Raw genomic sequence first — 15,958 nt, forward strand, 5'->3', positions numbered from 1 at the left:
TTTTTTAGATATTGTTTCCCTCACCTGATTATGATTTTCTGCGATATCAGTGCTTCGATTACTTTCATATCGAGTTCATTACTTTTTCAATTGCTGGGCCATGAAATATGGACAAATACAAAAGACGTTCTTTAATGACGTTCTCGTCTTTTTCTGCTGAAATTACACATTCGGCTGTGCAACTTGATAAGAGACGTTTGATAAATGAGACATTTCCTATTGGTGCCTAAATATCTTACAAGAAGTTAATGAATACCACGAATAGAAATAATACATTATAGAAAGAGGGTAAATATTTCTCTGAACACCACAAAACCGATGTAAAAATAGGCTAAAAATGTGAAGGTATTAAGTATGGAAGTCACAACTTGGACAAAGCGATTTCCAAAGTGAGAAGAAACCACTTTCCTTGAACTTTATAGCTACATTGATTAAAAAAAGATATTTTTCTACACTATTTTGTATACAGGAAAAACGTTTTATTGTAATTTAAATGTTATACAAATTAACTCAGCTTTTAATTGTTTTCATATTTAATTAAATGTGTATCTACTGTCATGTTATGATATACTGCTCAATTATAAAACATTAAATAAAAGCAAATCTTAAAGCATAGTAGCGTTTTAAAATATTGAATTCCAAGTATGAACAATTAAACTGAAAATATTTATTAAATTGATAGATTTTCTTAAAAATAATCACATGGAGTAGTAAAAATTAAGTCAAATAGTTCTATTTTATGTCTAGTTTAAAAGAATATCTCAAATTTGTGCAATGCAAGTTATATAATGGAAAATGACTCCGGAAATGTCAAAATTCACATGAAATTCAAAATAAAACAATTTTCCAACGATAATTTCTTGAAAAAAACAGCACAGAAATGTAGTACACGTTTGTCACCAACAAGCCACCGCAGTACAAAACATTATCTGTACTTCATTTGGAGATTTTCATCGAATTTTGAAATGGTAGCTTTGTACAGTAGCGGCTATCGAAGAAATTTTACTAAATTTTCAATATACATGCAAATAACGTTATAGAAAGTTAAAGTGTTATACCTTTAGCAAGTTCACATCCTTAGAACTGGATTTGATCCAATATATAGGTGCATTGTACAAGAAAAAAAATTGTATCATATGTCAAACGACAAACTTTGTAAATCTTGTTTTTAATCTAACGGTGAGTGTGAATCTGCTGTAGACATTGGCTAGTGCATCTTCCAAGGACTAAAAAGCAGTATTTATTTTATGTTATAGACTTTTCCATAAGTGAAAAATTTGTGAAAAACGATGTCATTTCGACACCTAGAACAAAATTAAGCCATAAACATTTAAATAAATGCAAACCCAAGTGGAAAGTATGTAAGAACTTTAATAAAGAGGTCATAAAATAGATTTAGATAGGTAAAAACAGTTTTAAGTAAGAAATGTTACTGTATTTTCATAATTTAGCATAGGTTCAGAATAGATGTAAAATTATAACCTACAATGGAAAATGGGGTATCAAAATAACGAGAATTGTATCCTATAATCGAAAATAAGCATAATTTTCAGTTTTAGAAATCCGTATGCCCAAAATTTCATAAAATAAGTTATCTCATATGACAGGTGACGTTGTAACCACAACAAACTTCTTTTGTTTTCGGGTTTATTAAAAGTGTTTTGGACGAAAACAGCCAGTTTGCTCATGATCTTTGAACGATAAACATCTGTGGTAATCTGAAAGAAAACAAGTGAAAATCACAAGAAAAATCAAGGCAACTCAATTATTTTAAAATTTGTACCTTTTCAAATCTCAAATGTCAAACTGATGTGAGGTTATAATTTCGTCAAAAGTTGTGAGAAAACGAATTAGTCCGAACAGGGATCAAACATAAGAAAATTAAACTTGTACAACAACGAACTGTTAGGATTTGTGACCAATCAAGTGCTTCGACTACAGTGAATTTTCGAAAAGGGAATAAAGTGCGAATTCAAAATTAGTGACCAGTGCCTGATCGGAATAAATGGAACGGAGGAGAATCTGACTGTCTCAGAACGAGTTAATGGCAGAAAACAACGAGAAAGTCTAGTTCCAGTTCAGCAGGCCTGCCAACTTCAAGATCGTCTGAGAACTTTGAAAATTCAAAATACAAGGTAGACCATTTTATTTAACTGCAGTTAAAAGGTAAATTTTATTGGCCACATATTTAAAAAACATTGATCAATGAAAGATAAAGATATTTAAAACAAAATTGTAACAAATTTAAAAACAAAAGTTTCATTTAACCAATCAAATTTGAAAAGTAATATAAATAAAGAGATCTCAAATTCTTATTTTTGTATAAGTCTAGATTAAGAAAATTTGTATAACTGTATATCTGAACATCCGTTGTAGTAAATATAGCTGACACTTGTAAAAGTTATCCGATTTATTTATTATTCCATGTGTGATATTTGAGGAAAATCTATATAGTGAGATAAACTAAATTTATGACAAAAGTAGATTCTTGCTTGAATAAAATATTGAACCCGCCTCCTGCTCGAGGGAGTTGCTCACATAAAAAAAATAAAATATAAAAATAAAAAAAACTTAAACAAAATTTTAAATTAAATAAAGTGTAATATAAAGGCCATTTAAGCATTAGCAGGTAAATATAAGACTTGTGAATTGTATTTACGTCTTTAACATATATACTACACTTCACATAACATACTTTATTGACACACATATACAGGGGCTATTCAAAACTTACTCAAAACATTAATTTTCAAAAGAGAACATTCATACATAAAATTTTAACTAACATAAAACAACATTCAACACAACACTACAAATATTAAAAACAATTTTAAAGAATCTTTGAAAATTATATTACATAAGTATTCCTTTATTTTTTAAAGCCACGATATAAGAGTTTTGAATGAAACGTTGCATTTAGTGTATTTCTTTGACTTGTGTGTAGAAAGGTTATGCAAAAATATAATTAGTTTAACCAGTGCGCCAAAAGAAACACTGACAGACTAGATTCTTCGAACCATTTCTATATTACCAAATGCAGATAAGAATGGAGAATATTACTTTATTACCTTCCTTTTATCTCCCTATACTTCTAACTTTTAATCCAAATGACATTCAGAGTGTTTATAAGTCATAGATGTAATAAATATTTTTCCAAAAGTTATTAAGAATTAAACAGGAAAAAAGAAAATCCGTAAAAAACGTAGTTTTGGTTGAAGTTTTTTCCTCATCAGATATGTTAGTCACAACTAATTTTAAAATACTTAATGTATAAAAATAGTTTAATGTAAACCAACTATTGTCAGATCCTGGCAATGTAACTATCTACCAATCCGATTAATTTTTATTTTGGATGAATGAAGCAAAGTATTTGATGGGTTCAAAAGTGTGAAGATTCCTCCGCGCACGCCCCTGTTATTAATTTTCCCATATTGGATTTATGTCCAACGGAGATCATTGTTCACATAAAAAATGTACGTGAAAATTTTCATATTAATTAAAAATCCAATCCAATTAACACGAGACATCATTGGAACTGGCGTAACTGGCTGCACTTGACACACGTCGGAAACACCACCCCTGCCACCCTTTACCGCCATCGACTTCGCCCCCCGACCAATACCGCCCGAGCGTAACTAATCTATCTGCTATTACTAAAATCAAAGATTTTGTTATTCAAATTCTGTGTAGAAGTTTAAGGGATTGTCGAAGTATTTTCGTACATCTATCTTACATCATAAAACATTATCTAATATAGGAAACATCACGTATGCCTCTATTTAATTACAAGTTGATTTTTTTTTTGAAAACACAAAACTAGAGACGTTCTGACCTGCAAATCAAGTTACATTATGTATTTAGGAAGCATTAAAAACAACATATTCTTTTAACGCATTATCTGTAATAACATATTTGCTTGCGGCATTTTCAATTTTTCTTCTGTATTTGATTGGGTATTTCTGCCACGGAAAAGAAAAAACAATAAATAAGTTTTGCCTAACCAGAAATATTTACAATGAGAAAGTAGATAATTATTCAAGACACAATAATCACTATGATACATCACACAATTTATGTTTCGAAGAAATGTATATCTTCGTTATAAAATTATAGATCTTAAATTGACTAAAAATGCAAATGTAACAGAGTGCTTGTTCTCTAATCTAGTCTAGTCCTGTAAATGGAATACCGTGCAGTTCTACTCGCAGGATGTTGCATTTTCAATAGGGGTAAGTTAATTTGAATCTTAGAAATATGTAATTTAGTTACAAGAATTGCAAAATGTTGCTATCACCTTGATAATAAATCTGCTAGTTTCTGTTACCAAAGTTTTATAACTAGAAGCATTGATAAATATCTTAATCTATTGCCTCGTATTAAGTCTTTTAATCAACACTTTTAACCTACACTAGTTTCCTACCACTGGCCACTGGTGAATTTGAGAACTTTAATATAATTTATATAAGACTTTAAGTAACACATTGATAATGTCACTTTGCACAGCTGTTGGTGGTAACAATATATTGAAATATAATTTCAATGTGTGTGTGTGTGTGTGTTGATTTTACTTTTTATTTTTAATCAAGCTGTAAATTGTTCCATACAAACCCCTACTATCTTTTATGTCTTACCTTGTACTTTCTTATCCCTGGCCAGTTGTTGGTAGAACACTTGTTACATATAAGACAATATCAGGAAACTTCAGGAGTCGATTCTACAAGGTGGTCCGAATTTTATGCAGGAAACCTCGAGGGCAGATAGATCTCTTTAAAATAATATGTGTTAGCCTTATAAACATAGGTCTGGAACGGCCCCGTTTTAGAGATACAGGGTGTTGAGGTTTTAAAGAAAATTGATTTTTTGTTTATATCGCACACTACCTCACAGGTGGTGTAGAAAGGAGTGTAAATAATTTTGTTGATATGCTTACAAATTGCACTTACTTTTAAACATAGACAAATATTCTTGTAATATTATCGTTAGAAGTGTCTGCCACAAGGGGATTGTATTGGTATGAATAACTTGAGAATGGCGAATCTCAGGGAAAAAATTAAAGTTACTTTTTTTACGTATTTTGTGCATTAAAATATAAATCAGTTACAATGACATGTAAAAATGCAGTGGCGTAGGTTTTTTGTAAAAAAGGGGGTGACCCCTGTCCAGTTGTACACCATTGGTTGAACCTTTACAGCTCATATTTTAGGGAATATAAGGCCTACTATCATACATTATATGTACCAGATTTTATTGAGATCGGTCAATAGATTCCGGAGATATAAACAAAAAATCAATTTTTTTGACAACTTCAACATCCTGTATCTCCAAAACGGTGCCGTTCCAGACCTGTGTTTATAAGGCAAACATATATTATTTTAAAGAGATCTATCTGCCCTCGAAGTTTCCTGCGTAAAATTCGGACCACCCTGTATATTTACACACAAACTAGTACAATGCACTTTGGAATAAATAGAGTTTGAAATTCAATAAAATGTTTATTCAAAAATTTGTTATATGACTTTATACTTGAAAACTTTATAAACTCAAATTAGGAATACCTTTTTATATGTAATATGTTTTCCACAACAAAGAATATTTTAATATCAAAATTTGCCTTTTTTCGGCTCAGCTTACAAACAATATAAGGAATAATTATAAAAAAAATTAACTATTAACTAACTTTATTTGATCTATGTAATACTGAGTACGTCTCCTTATATTATTTGTTGCCTATCAGACAGGGGCATCTCTTATATCTAAACAGGAACGAAAATGGCTGTTCATTTGACAGATTTTGTCAGAGCTCGTGAAAATAGTGAAATATTTAAGTTACAAGTGATTGGATTATGCTTATTTCTGTACAGGTAAGTCCTGTGGTTTGTTATTTATACTTTGCAAAGATTTGATGCGAGAGAAAGCATGATTTATTGGTGATAGCTAGCAATATTATAGTGCACTGTGTTTTAGGTACCTGGTACGTTGTAAAATTTGAAGTTTTCTTTGCTGGAAACTACGTAGAGGCCTTGCAGACTATTTATGGGGCCACTGGAAACTGCTTTGGAACTGCTTTATACTGCTGGTAGCGGAAAATTTTCATGGGATGACAAAATAACTTTCTCTGGACTCTGGCAAACTGTGGATTTAACTGGTGAGTGTTTAATTTTCTTTCTTGGACTGTTTTTTCTTGCTTTATTTTTAATTTTTCGGGAGCTGCCTCTCCACGCTGTACATCTTACAAAACCCAAGCCGTAACTAATCAATATTTTTTTGTTTTTCTCATCCTTCCTGAATATTCTGTCCCTAGCTTTGCTTAAGGTCCATGCACAGAATTTTTCAGTCTTTGGATGTCCTTTTCAATCACTTTTTCACAACACTACTTATAACTAATGCATTTTTAACAAATGTCCTTTTATTTTTATATACAATTCTATAAATTAATTAATAAAATATTCTTTATGTTTTTTAAGTTATCTCCGGGTACTCTTACAAAGACACGTTTAGATTTGACATTTGTGAAATTTATTATAAAATTTGGCAGTTGATGAAAATTTTCATGTTGTGGTTTATGTTGGAGTGAGATATCTTCTTTAAGTTTACTCGTCTTCCAACGATATATTGTATACCAGATTAATCTATACATTTAAAACTTTCATTCGATATAAATCACTCTAGGTTTAGATTCGTTTTTCTCTATGTACTGAGTACTAACAAGTGTCGACGTCATGCATTTTATGAAAATTTATTCTGTACTTGAGAATAAAATTAAAAGATTATTTTTATACTATGTAATATCATTGATCATTACTAGTTTCATATCCAGAATACCCATATCAACAATTTTATACAAATTTGGTGTTGCTATAATAATAATTAAAATTTTTATATTACTTTTAAGATCGGTCAGGTAATATTTTCATGAACATTTCAAATTCGTCACAATATTTTATGTCACCAGTCAGTGGTATTCTATATTTTAAAATTCAAATCAGTAGTCTGGACACAGTTAAAAAAATCTACTTTTTTTGTTGTGAAAACCCTTGTCAAGTCGTCAACCTTATCCAAATTAATTTCCAACATGAAACTTTATTTACTTGTTTTATGTATGAAAAGGGTTTATTTTTGAGGTTCACACTTTTTTAGAAGTTAAATCGAATTTCACACAGTGCAGAAAAAATTGCATAAAAGTTTACTACGTACTTGAAGCATAATCATGCAGTTGTCCAATTTTGCTTCTATATTATTGGTACGTAGGTATATTTATGATTTTTCCTGATGCAGTTCAACTTTTTGTTCTTAAATATGGGAGCATGAACGAAGTTGTTTTAATGGCTTCGAAAACAACTCATGAAATGTTTCTTATAACCTTTTCATAATCCTGCAGTCATGAAACGAAGTCACTGCGGTTTTAAATAACAACAGACTAACATTATCATAACAACAAACTTTGTGACAAAATCTGTTATCAGCTTATGGAGAAGAAAATCCTTTGCTGAGTATACCAGAAATTCGTAGTGGGTTGGGGTTACCAAATAATATCAATCATGGACGTTCATTGCACGATGTATTCGTAAATAATTATGTCATATCTTCCTATCCTCCAGTACTTTGTTTATTTATTTGTTCTAAAAGTTAACGAACGAAGACGGACTAGCTTATTAAAAGTTGATAGAAATACATAAATTTTTAATTTCTTTCTGTTCGTATAATTCTAACTGTAAAAATTGTAATAAATTTTTAATTATTTAATACCAAATATCGCTTTTTCGATTAAAACGGAAATTCAAACATTGGTAGTGTATTTCCTTATAGCACCTACTTGGATTCATCTGAACAAAAACTAATCAGTTTGATGTTAAAGAGAATCTTCTTTTATCGAAATTGAATAGATCATTTCAACTTAAGGTTCTCCACAAATTCGCTTTATTTGGATAAAAGGTAGAGACAACAATTCGATAATTTATCTACGTCATTGTTGAGAAATTCATGCAAAATAGGTGACATTTGGAGATCCCTCACCGACAGGCACGTGCCATTGTCACGATTTTTTTAGTTCTGCTCTTGAATTGTATAATCATGTATTTCACAAAAAAAAGCTCAAGAGGCAAAAGTTTTTGTTGGAACTGGTATATCCAAATACCTACGCGGAGAGAAAGATTCATCTTAAGGTGGCCATATTCCTGGCCGAGAAATAGTGAAATTTCTGGCGTTTTTAGGTACTGAAATCTTTAAAAGTAAAACGTGTAGAACAAAAGTAAGCACAAAAATAAAATCCTTGATGTATTGTTTATTCATTGTTACCATTTAAATTTACTCAAATAAAATAATAACTAAAAAAAGCGTTTGTAAAACATGCATTTGCTGTTATTCTAACCCCACATTTTAAGAATTATTTTCACGTACTTATAAATAAAAGTAAACAATTTTATATGTAGGGCTAAGCAAGTAAATGTTATAACAATATTTACATGTGGAATTATATATAAAAAAAGTTAGTATTTTCGTAGATTTCAGTACCTAAAACCTTGATGGTTTGATCGTTTTTTGCACCTGTTTATTCGTTTTACTGCGGCGTCTTTGAAAATACTCAAGTGGCATGACATAACATTCCTATTATTTGATAAGCTTTAGATTATTCAGTTATTAAATGTTTGGAATTATTTGTCTTTGCGGAAAACACTATTTAAAGAATATGGGGCCCTTAACACCAGATAACTGTTATCTTCACAACTGGAACAGCTGCTAACAGCTTGTTTTCCTTATTCCAAAGCTACTGACAACTCTTCTTTTGATTTGATATAACTAACTACCATGAAGAAACTGTTCTGTAGCAAATTTGATATCCTTGTTCTAACGGTTATGTATCTTTGAAGAATAATAGAGTTCATAGAAATTGATTAAGGAAAAATAATATTTTCTCACTTTTACATTTTTAATAAAAATACTTACCCTTGAATATTTGTTGCAAAATCGCTGTTATAGCCTGTAATAAATAGTATACGGTGCTGGGGAAAATAGTTTTCGTCACTACCTCCATTTTGCAAAAGTATGAACTTAAATTATGAATGCTATAAACATTTATTTTAAATAAATAATATTCTCTTTAGGACAGCAAATATTCGAGTTACTAGGCCAGGAAAATAAGTTGGGAAATGACAATTTCGCGACTTTTTGTTTCGGCAAGCTGAATTTATCACTATAGATGTTAAATATTATGTACAATAACATATTAGTCATAGAAATGGAAGGAAGATTGTTTACAGGGTGGTTAATTGTATAATTTTTACGTAAATTCACGTTTTTCGCTTATAACTTTTTTCTGTTCCATTCCACGAGAAAACAGTAATGTACTTCTTTTTTCGTCTTCAAAAGACCTACAAAACTAGCCCTCGAGCGTCAAAAAATATTGATTAGATCAAAAGTTATAAACAGAGGAAGTTTATTTATGACTTTTGAATTAAACATTTATAAACTGGGTTATTATTACCAGAACGTTTTGGCATCGCATCCTCTCATTCCTTATCACTGTCTAATACCGCACACGAAATCTGCAATCGGTAAGTTGAATAGTTTACAAGTTATGGTTTATGGTTATAAACAAATTAACTAATTATTAGTCTGGACGATCCCGAGGATCTTCCACAATCACACTGATTTTTTTCAAGGTAGATTTCATAATAATCCGTTGAAATCTATATATTTTTTTTAATTTCAAATTCGCAACCTGGAATTTTTTTTATTTTTTAGCTTTAGATGCAAAATGAAATATACGACGCACGAACGTGATATAGTTATATATTATTACATATTCGGAAAGATTATGGAAAAAGCTTTAAGTTAAAAAAAATCGTCAAGATTCGTTGAAAAACAATGTAGTTACAGACTGTCAAAGTTGACGGCCGATTGTTAACTAAATTGTTGTTAACTGTTAATTTAAAAAAATACTGTCACCGGCAACCCGAGTACTTTCCCAGGTAAAAATATTTTATTTTGGAACTATGTTAAGTGCATAAGAAATATTGTCAAAAGTCATAGGGTCGCTTGATTTTCGGCGAGCCGTGGCGCGGCGGAAGGGTGGGGGAAGCGAACGACAGCAAGTCCGAAGAAAATGACGATAATATTCATAGTCCTGCCGTTAAATAAGGGAAATTCGCCTGAAAATAATATATTTGACAGTCTGTAATTCCGTTGTTTTTCAACGAATCTTGACGATTTTTTTTAACTTAAAGCTCTTTTCATAAGCTTTCCGAATATGTAATAATATATATAACTATATCACGCTCGTGCATCGTATATTTCATTTTGCAATTAAGGCTAAAAAATAAAAAAAAATCCAGGTTGCAAATTTGAAATTAAAAAATAATAATAGATTTCAATGTATTATTATGAAATCTATCATTGAAAAAATCAGTGCAATTGTGGAAGATCCTCGGGATCGTCCAGACTAATAATTATTTAATTTGTTTATAAGGCTAACTAACTAACTATTCAACTTACTTACTGATTCCAGATTTCGTGTGAGTTATTAGACAGTGATAAGGAATGAGACGATGCGATGCCAAAACGTTCTGATAATAATAACGCAGTTTATAAATGTTTAATTCAAAAGTCATAAATAAACTTCTTCTGTTTATAACTTTAGATCTAATCAACATTTTTTGACGCTCGAGGGCTAGTTTTGTAGGTCTTTTGAAGACGAAAAGAAGTACTATACTATTTTCTCGTGGAAATGAACGGAAAAAAGTTATACGCGGAAAACCTGAATATACGTAAAAATTATACAATTAACCACCCTGTAAACAATCTTCCCCCTATTTTTATGACTGTGGAAACTAATATGTTATTGTACATAATATTTAGCATCTATAGCGATAAACTCAGCTTGCCGAAACAAAAAGTCGCGTCGAACTCTATGTTTCCTGGACTATTACGCTTCATCAGGGAGATTGTTTGCGATACGCTTTTTCCTACAGAATGAATAATTTTATTAAAATGTGTGTACAGGAAAAAACACCTGTTTAATTTGTTAGGTAAAACATTTTGACGGTTTAATTGTATTGACAAAATGAAAAGCAGAGAAGTTCATGACATTCGGGAACCTTAGGCAATTTAAAGCAATTTTGAGCAACTTTTTAAGTTTGTGTACAATGCCTGTTTCTGTTTGTACGTATATATTGCTCTGCGGTCTGGGGTGGATGAACGATTCCCGCCCCTGTTTTAACTGATTGAAAAACGTACCCCCAGGCAGGTGAGATAACACAGGGTGGAACCCTAATGGGGGAAGATGAGTCAAAGTATTTGTATTGTCATTTATAAATGCAAAACCAGTGCGGTAAGCCAGTATAGGTGCTTTTTATTAACTGGGTGCCATTGTGGAGGATATATCTAAAATGGCCGAACTATTTTATTCATTATTTGAGTTTTGGCAGATGTGCTTCATTAAGTCGATTTCAATGTTACCGTTAGAGATGGGTGTGATCATGCGGAAGATGAATAGGTGATCTCTTCTAGTCGTACACCCATTTTGTTTGGCCAACGTGTTTATTAATCCCCACGAGATTTTAAATTAAAATTTTTGTGTTGGGTTTAAATAATGGGACCAACTAACAAAACAGTTCTCTAACAAAGAACATGATGTTTATGAAATGTATTTAAATCCTCATGTATTCCGGAAAATTATTTATGGTAAAATTGTGACAATGGAACTGCTCTTTCTAAATTTTTACTTTACTATAATTTCTTGAAATCTCACTAAATTTACCGACCATGTTTATAGGAAATTCGATATCTTATGTAGTAAAAAAGGTAAACCTACATAATTATTATCTTATTACCTAAATTGAAATGTGGAATAATATATTTTTACATTATTATAAAGGAATTAAGCCAATTCAAATAAATTCAATAATTGTCTCCTAAAAGATCCTAACAAGCGAAGTATGCGAAAGATTACAGACAAGATTCTTAATTGTTAATATTGCGAGAAACAACTACTCTATAGGCTACATGTCCCAACTAGCTTTAATCAACTGGATTAGAACAAACATGTAATTATATATTGAAATATAATTTCAATGTGTGTGTGTCGTTTTTCATTTTTATTTTTAATATTTATTTTTAAGCTGTAAATTGTTCCATACAAACCTCTACTATCTTTTATGTCTTACCTTGTACTTTCTTATCCCTGGTCAGCTGTTGGTAGACGCTTGTTACATATAAGACAATATCAGAAAACCTCAGGAGTCGGTTCTATATTTACACACAAACTAGTACAATGCAACACACTTTGGAATGAATAGAGTTTGAAATTCAATAAAATGTTTAGTCAAAAATTTGTTATATGACTTTATACTTGAAAACTGTATAAACTCAAATTAGGAATACCTTTTTATATGTAATATGTTTTCCACAACAAAGAATATTTTAATAACAAAATTTGCCGTTTTTTCGGCTCAGCTTACAAACAATATAAAGAATAATTATAAAAAAAAACAGCTACTAACTAATTTTATTTGATCTATGTAATACTGAGTACGTCTCATTATATTGTTTGCTGCCTATCAGACAGGGGCATCTCTTATGTCTACATATGAACGAAAATGATTCAGACTAAAGTAAAATGGCTGTTCATTTGACAGATTTTGTCAGAGCACATGAAAATAGTGAAATATTTAAGTTACTAGTAATTGGATTATGCTTATTTCTGTACAGGTAAGTCCTGTGGTTTGTTATTTATACTTTGCAAAGATTTGATGCGAGAGAAAGCATGATTGATTGGTGATAGCTAGCAAACTACATACACAGAATTTTTCAGTCTTTGGATGTCCTTTTCAATCCCTTTTTCAGAACACTACTTATAACTAACACATTAACAACAACTTAATAACTTATAACAACAAATTAATTAATAAAATATTCTTTATTTTATGTTTTTAGGTCATCTCCGGGTATTCTTACAAAGCCACCTTTAGATTTGACAATTGTGACATTTATTATAAAATTTGACAGTTGATGAAAATGTTCATGTTATGGTTTATGTTGAATTGAGATATCTTCTTTAAGTTTACTCGTCTTCCAACGATATGTATACCAGATTAATTTATAGACTTTAAACTTTTATTCGATATAAGTTACTCTAGGTTTAGATTCGTTTTTCTCTATGTACTGAGTACTAACAAGTGTCGACGTCATGCATTTTATGAAAATTTATTCTGTACTTGAAAACAAGATTATTATTTTTATACTATGTAATATCATTGATCATTACTAGTTTTATATCCAGAATATCCATATTAACAGTTTTATACAAATTTGGTGCTGCTATAATAATAATTATACGACTTTAAGTTCAGTCAGGCAATATTTTCATATGTTTCTAGTTTCTACATGAATATTTCAAATTCGTTACAATATATATTTTAAAAAATGGAATAACCTTTATGAATTCAAAATAGAAAACCAAAATTAATGAAAAATACCATAGTGCACGGATGTTGCAATATTCCACAGACAAAATGCATTACATATGTGATTTTTTCCAACAGAAATAAGTAGAAACTTCTGTGCACGTAAATACGTAAATGCTTCGTTCTTTAGAAAGACCGTGATGAATTTTGTGAATCTTTTCTGCATTCTTAGCCATTTGGATGCTATTAATCGAAATACGAATACGGTTATATTCTTAATGTATCTTATTGGTTAGCTTTATGAAAAAAATGAACAATGCGATCTCAAGTGTGACGTAACCAGCTAACAAATAGGATATAGTTATTGTTACAGATCCAGCTGTTAGGAAATGTGTAATATACATATGTATATAAATAAATAATAAACCTTTATCATTTTTAGACAGAGAATCACCTTCTGCAATTTATCGGTGAGCACCATATATAATTATTACTGAACGCAATATAACGGCGATATAAATAAATAAAATAAAAATAAAATTGAATTTTAATGTTTTTTTATTTAACTATGTAACTGCAAAATGTGTCAGGGGATTCAGCTAGTTTTGTTATAAATCTTTTAAATTAGATTAGAAAGAGCAGGCTTTTTTGTGCATATTTTATTAAACACGAAGTGAAGTTTAATTAGACTATTTAATAACATTGTTACAATATTATTTTATATGGTATATACCATTCAGGAAGGACCAAAGTAAAATAAAATAATTTTGAGTTTCTAATTAAGTTTTTTTAGAGTAAATAAAAAAGAAGGTAGGTAATTTATTTACACTATTCTGTAGGTATTTTCTAAAGCAGAGGACAACTCAATCGATTGTTCGGTTTATTCTGATGGATCATTCAATTAGATATTATTATACAGGGCTGGAAAATCCACATGGTCCATCTGCGTTTACATGAGAGCGACAAAGTAAAGTAAAGAAATCCGTGCGATAGACAAGGATGGCTATAGTGAAGACGTTTCATAATCTGAATAGTCACCGCCCGTTTCGGGTTAGAAGTGGGAGTGACTATTCAAATTATGAAAGGTCTTCAATGTAACCATCCTTGTCTATCGCACAGAATTCTATGACTTACTTTATCGCTCTCACGAAACGGCCGATGTACCATGGGGACTTTCCGAACCTGTATAGCTTTTCATTGTATTAGTTGAATATTAACGGTGATAATTACACAGCCCCACAAAAAAAAATCTGTGCAGCGGACTAGACCTATGTACATATGTTTTCGAGGTCGCTGCTTGAAGTTGAGGGAGAATTTTGGTACATGGTCGAGTACATTATAAGGTACGTGTCAGCAATGTAGTAATATTTAATTAAGTTTCTCAGTTGAAATTTAAATTACTTGAGAAACACACAATAAAACGTTGCTGTTTATTTTATGTACCTTGTGACATCTAGAAGTTACTGGGACACGTGAATCAAACGTAGAATTTCCAGCTATTTCAGAATTTGAGGTCAAAAAGATAACTCTCGAATTAACAATCAAATGACCTTGATCCTGACTTGTAGGGACCACGGATTCGTAATCAGCGCATCCGAAAACATATTGATCATTGTATTTGGTCGGAGGACTTTTCCAATTTCATTTTGTGGTCCTGTGTACTTAATAAGTGATTTCGCAGTTGTTCTCGAAAGTCAAGCTAAAAAATGTAGTATTATTTTCGCATTTCTAGTACCTACCTATTTTCTTTAAATCTGTTGAAAATTTCAATTGCTTGCAGCATTTCTCTTCTGAAATTTAAGGATAAAACTTTGGAGCACGTCACAGATTTGATCCTTTCGAAGAAACCCGTACCCCCCTTGTTTGTAGCATAATTATCAACACTCCAGAATGCCTCTCTTAGGGACCTTCGGTCGCATAAACAAAATTAAACGCAAGTACGCCGACATATTGTGAAGTGCCCTCAGCTATAACCTATTCGATAAGCGAGACCTTTACAACGGAAACAAATGTATTCCAGCCGGGGCATAATTTCGAGCAACAATAGCGGATCCCCGTATGCTATAACGGCACTTTGGAGGAGCGAATTCGAGCCTGGATGCAATTAGGACATGACTTGCAATCGCTATTAACTCAATTTCGATGCGCGTTATTTGCTTGTATTAAGTGCTTGACTGCAGACCCTTAGTTTCTGGCTCCCGCACACATTTCATGCTCGTGATGTGTATTAATTAATGGGCGGATTTTGATGGAATATTCCAGATTTTGTCAAGGCGGAAATCGATGGCGGCCGCCGGAGGGGTTTTGGTGCGATTTTTATGAAGTTTCTTAAAAAGTATTTCATAAATACCGGATATAAAACAGCTATTGCAACAAATATTCAAGACAAATTCCCCTTGTCAAAACAAAATAGAAAGAAACAATATACGCAAGAAATTCAGAGGGTCCTTAACGTTAAACATAAAGAATAAGACGATTTTTGTTCTGCGAATCAGGGATCTATCGTCTTTTGTTTTTCTTAAAAACTAATTTTAGTCATATCATTTCTTAAAAACAAT

This window comes from Anoplophora glabripennis, unplaced genomic scaffold (genome assembly GCF_000390285.2).
Source record: "Anoplophora glabripennis isolate ALB-LARVAE unplaced genomic scaffold, Agla_2.0 scaffold23, whole genome shotgun sequence".
Taxonomy (NCBI): domain Eukaryota; kingdom Metazoa; phylum Arthropoda; class Insecta; order Coleoptera; family Cerambycidae; genus Anoplophora; species Anoplophora glabripennis.